Below are 6000 nucleotides of genomic sequence, written 5' to 3' on the forward strand. Positions count from 1 at the left end.
CGATCAGGGCCCTGTTGTTCCATCCCACGCCGGCAGCCAGGGTCCTAAACTCCAGGGCAAACTCCTGGGCGCTCCTCGTCTCCTGCCTCAGATGGTAGAGGCGTTCACCCGCCACTCTACCCTCGGGCGGGTAGTTGAAGACTGTTTCCGGGTGAATTCCTCAAACTGGTCCAACGCCGCATCTCCCTCTCTCCACACGGCGTTGGCCCACTCCAGGGCTTTCCCGGTGAGGCATGAGACGATGGCGGACACCCTCTCACGACCCGATGGAGCCGGGTGGACGGTGGCCAGGTAGAGGTCTAATTGTAACAGAAACCCCCGGCAGTTCGCAGCCCTCCCGTCGTACTCCTGGGGCAAGGAGAGACGAATCCCACTGGGTTCAGGCGGGAAAGGGGCGCTCAGGGGAGACCCCGGTTGTGCTGGTGGAGGCGCTGGAAAAACTCCCTGTCTCTCCCAGCGGTCCATTGTCTGGACAACGTGGTCCATGGTCGTGCCAAGATGATATAGAATTGCTGCATGCTCCTGGACGCGCTCCTCCACTCCTATGGCTGGGGTACCGTTTCCTGCTGACTCCATAGTTTGGGTCGTGATTCTGTAAGGGTGTTTACTGGCGGCAGATAAGTCAGACGCAGGAGAGAATTAACTGTGTTTCCAATGGCACAGTTTTTTTTTTAAACACTGGTTAACATAATAATAATATAATAATACAAATCAATGGGTAACATAACCCGACGCTCACCAGTACAGATGGTCGGACCGCCGAACACCACCCGAACAAGGAGAGGGAACAAGTTCGGAGGAAGTTGTGACATTGGGCGCGTTCGAGCCAATCACTTTTGTCAAGACCTTGACCATCGTCGGTCACCGCCTTTCAAAGTGTGTTGCATTATGGGGATAAAAATTGTCCGACATGTCGACTCCGGGAACTTTACAAAAATTATGTGATCAAAGGTCATGCAATTTAGTATTCATGACCCTTGACTTTTTGTTGTGCTACAGCCGGAATTCAAAATTGATTAAATAGATTTATTTTCTTCACCCATCTACACTCAATACACCATAATGACAAAGTGAAAAAATGTTTTTAGAAAAGTTTGCAAATGTATTGAAAATGAAATACAGAAATATCTAATTTACATAAGTATTCACACCCCATGTTAGAATCACCTTCGGCAGTGATTACAGCTGTGAGTTTTTCTGGGTAAGTCTAAGACCTTTGCACACCTGGATTGCACAATATTGCACATTATTCTTTAAACAAATCTTCAATGTCTGTGAAGTTGGTTGTTGATCATTGCTTGACAGCCATTTTCAAGTCTTGCAATACATTTTCAAGCCGATTTAATGTCAAAACTGTAGCTAGATCCCTCAGGAACATTCAATGTTGTCTTGGTAAGCAACTCCAATGTATATTTGGCCTTGTGTTTTAGGTTAATGTCCTGCTGAAAGGTGAATGTGTCTCCCAGTATCTGTTGGAAAGCAGACTGAACCAGGTTTTCTTCTCCGGAAAAGTGGTGGGAAAAGTACTTAATTGTCATACTTGAGTAAAAGTAAAGATAGAAAATGACTAAAGTAAATGTGAAAATACTACTTGAGTAAAAGTCTAAAAGTATTTGGTTTAAAATATCCTTAAGTATCAAAAGTAAATGGAATTGCTCAAATGTACTGAAGAATCAAAAGTAAAAGTAAAACTATAAACCATTTAAAATTACTTGTATGAAGCAAACCAGATGGCCCATAAAAAATGGGGCACACTCCAACACCCAGACATAATTGACAAATGAAGCATTTGTGTTTAGTGATCCGCCAGATCAGAGGCAGTAGATAACAAGGGACGCTCTCTTGATAAGTGTGCGAATTGGACCATTTTCCAGTCAAAATGTAACGAGTACTTTTGGGTGTCACGGAAAATGTATGGAGTAAAAAGTACATTATTTTCTGAAGTAAAAGTAAAAGTTGGCAAAAAATATAAATAGTTAAGTAAAGTACAGATACCCCCAAAAATGTTACGTTCGCTAGAATAAATGTCGGACCAAGGCGCAGCGGGTGTTGAGTTCCACATTATTTAATAGAAAGTGAAACTAAGCAAAGACAAAAACAAAAACAAAATAAACAATAAACTAACAACGAACCGTGACAACAGAGATGCTAAGTGCACTAACTCAAAACAATATCCCATAAACACAGGTGGGAAAAACAGCTACTTAAATATGATCCCCAATTAGAGACAACGATTACCAGCTGCCTCTAATTGGGAATCATACACAATCACCAACAGAAAAACAAACCTAGAACCTCACATAGAAATAATAAACTAGACTAACCCCCCAGTCACGCCCTGAGGACTCTCTATGGTCAGGACGTGACAAAAAAACTTCTTAAGTAGAACTTTAAAGTATTTTTACTTTAGTACTTTACACCACTGGGATTTTGCCTCTGCTTAGCTGTATTTTGTTTCTTTCTATCCTAAAAAACTCCCTAGTCCTTGCCAATGACAAGCATAACGCAGTCACCACCATGCTTAAAAATATGAAGAGTGGTACTCAGTGATCAGTTGTGTTGGATTTGCCCTAAACATAACGCTTTGTATTCAGGACATAAAGTTAATTTCTTTGCCACATTCGGAATACCTCCCTGGTCTTTAAGGTTGAATCTGTGTTTGAAATTCATTGCTCGACTGAGGGACCAGACAATTGTATGTGTGGGGTACAGAGATGAGGTAGTCATTCAAAAATCATGTTAAACACTATTGTTGCACACGGAGTGAGTCTATGCAACTTATTATGTGACTTGTTAAATATATTATTACTTATTTAGGCTTGCCATAACAAAGGGGTTGAATACTTGCTTTCTCAAGACATTTCAGATTTCCATTTTTAATTAATTTGTACACATTTTGAAAACCATAACTCCACTTTGACGTTACAGGGTATTGTGGGTATTTTTACCCCTTTTTCATATCCAATTGGTTGTTACAGTCTTGTCCCATCGCTGCAACTCCCGTAGAGGCGAAGGTCGAGAGCCACGCGTCCTCCCGAAACACGACCCTGCCAAGCCACACTGCTTCTTGACACAGTGCTCGCTTAGCCCAGAAGCCAGCCGCACCAATGTGTCAGAGGAAACACCACCCAACTGGTGACCGTATCAGCGTGCATGTATCCGGCCCGCCACAGGAGTCGCTAAATCGCAACGGGACAAGGACGTCCCGGCCTGCCAGACCCTCCCCTAACCCGGACGACGCTGAGCCAATTGTGCGCTGCCTCATGGGTCTCCCAGTCACAGCCGGCTGCGAAACAGTCAGGGATCATACCCGGATCTGTAGTGACACCTCAAGCACTGCGATGCAGTGCCTTAGACTGCTGCGCCAATCGGGAGGCTCACAAAATCTCAATTTAATCCATTTTAAATTCAGGCTGTAACACAACAAAATGTGGAAAACGTCTTGACAAAAGTGCTCCACTCGAGCGCGCCCACTCTGAGGTAATCAGTCTCATGGTCCATAACACAGTAATGATAGGTGATAAGCCTACAAAGAGATTGGCAAAAATATTTTGGAAAATTTGGAACTCTAAAAGGATCCAAAATTAGAAGGATTAGGCTTAAATAGGCATTCCTGCTGAAATAGGCCAGTAGTTTTCAAACCTCTCCTTGGGGACACCCAGACGTTGTAGCCCTGAACTTGCTCACCTGATTTACCTAGGTCACGTTCCTCTGCTGAGACGTTGTTTGCATCAGCCAATAGTTGTGTGCTAAGTCATCGACTGTGACGTCGGGCACCAGATTGCTATATGATGTGGTTAGCTGATATGTAAAATACCTATCCAGGTATTTTGCTATGGTATCTGGTATGCATCAGCAACGCGCCCATGCTGCGTTTATAACCGAGTGGGAGGTGGGAATTTACCCTTTGGGAAATTGTAAATGATGAATTCCCATGCTTTGAACACATTGAGAAACACTGATTGGCTAAAGATCCAACAAGCTGCTTAATCCATAAACTTAAGTACAGCTCTCATGTTTGCAACACATTATAGTGTTCAAAAGCCATATTAATAGATTGCTTTTTATAAATAATGCTTCGTTGTTGCATTTAACTGCTGAAAATGCTTTAATCAAGATCATTTCTTTAGTAGGTGACGTCAGAGGTCACCATGTGGTTGAAGTGGGAGCTCATGATGATGGATGAGTTTCCGACTAGTAATTACCAGTTGGAGGGCTGTTCAAGTGGATTTTTCCTAGCGATGGGTGTAACATTAGTGGATGGATCAACAGCGATGGGTGTAACATCAGCGCTCCATTATTGGATAGCTTAATGTTTACAAAGCAGGTTAATATAACTGACATAGCAGGTTAGGAGGATTAACATAGCAGGTTAGGAGAATGAGGTTAGGGTTAGGCTTAGCTACAGTTGTCAACAATCGACTTGTCGTGCAGCCCAACCAGCCACACAAGTGGCAACAAATCTGCCCAATTAGCTGATTCGCTTTCCATACATCCAATTCTGTTGATCCTCCCACTTCTGTTGACACGTCCACCTTCAGACACACTCCATGTATGCAATTACCCATGACCCTATGAACAATTACAACACTGGCTAACGGTGATCGCTGCTTCTTCTTTTTCTCCTTCTTCTTCTTCTTCTTCTTCTTCTTCTTCTTCTTCTTCTTCTTCTCCTTTTTCTTCTTCTCCTTCTTCTTCTTCTCCTTCTCCTTCTTCTCCTTCTTCTCCTTCTTCTCCTTCTTCTTCTTCTTCTTCTTCTTCTTCTTCTCCTTCTTCTCCTTCTTCTCCTTCTTCTTCTTCTTCTCCTTCTTCTCCTTCTTCTTCTTCTTCTTCTTCTTCTTCTTCTTCTTCTTCTTCTTCTTCTTCTTCTTCTTTTTCTCCTTCTTCTTCTTCTTCTTCTTCTTCTTCTTCTTCTCCTTCTTCTTCTTCTTCTTCTTCTTCTTCTTCTTCTTCTTCTTCTTCTTCTTCTTCTTCTTCTTCTTCGGTATCATAGCGTTCGCACATTTTGTTTGTGCATGCCGCCACCTACTGTGTTGTAGTGTGTGGTCAATCACTTTACATTTTGTGATACAAAAAGTAATAATTGCACCACCCACTAACCCTACACCTATATACCACTATTTCATAAAAATAAAAAACACCACCCCATTACACTACTTTGACCCTGACCGATGCTACACTAGGCCGACGGCCGGGAGGAGGGGACTCTTTCATTCAACACCTTGTAACTCTTCTGCAGTATAACCTTGTTTTACTGCACATACCACAACATATCTTCTGTGATTTATGTTTCATTTCTGCGGTACAGTTAATAACCATGGCAATGAATGCTAAGAAGCCAAACTTACTGAAGCACAACTTCGTATCACTCTGTATTGGCCTAGGCCAGTGGTCACCATCCAATGGTAGACCCTATAGGTGCACTTGATTTGCTCTCTTGGCCTGCTGGGTAGGAGTAATTCTAATTCAGATACATGAAATGGTTAAAAATGTGAATACTTTGCCTTCCCGGCCCTAGGGCTGCTGAATCAAGTGCACCTACCGCCAACACAGCGAAAAAAACAACAACATCTGGAATGTAAGGCTTTGTCTTAGTTTTTTTTTACAGAAATGCTTGGTCTTTGTTTTTTTTTACAGAAATGCTTGGTGATCGACTACGAATGCCTTGGAGATAGACCAGTCGCGATCGACCGGTTGGTGACCACTAGCCTTACCTTGACCCATCATCCTCTACTCTCTTCACTGCCTCAGCTTACTACACCTTCATTTCTACTATGACCCTGGCAACCTCAACCTTTCTCTCTCGCACTGGACACTTTGGATCCCTAGCAACAAGGGCACCCCAACAATTGGCACACTGTTTTTTCCACCAATACTACACATTCCTTTGTCCCATGCCCTCCTGCACACATCTCACATCTAGTAATCTCCCTCCTATTGTACACACTGCTGCGGCATGACCTTGGCATCTGCAACACCTTAGTGGGTTTGGCACAGAAG

This window comes from Oncorhynchus clarkii, chromosome 8 (genome assembly GCF_045791955.1).
Source record: "Oncorhynchus clarkii lewisi isolate Uvic-CL-2024 chromosome 8, UVic_Ocla_1.0, whole genome shotgun sequence".
Classification (NCBI taxonomy): Eukaryota; Metazoa; Chordata; class Actinopteri; order Salmoniformes; family Salmonidae; genus Oncorhynchus; species Oncorhynchus clarkii.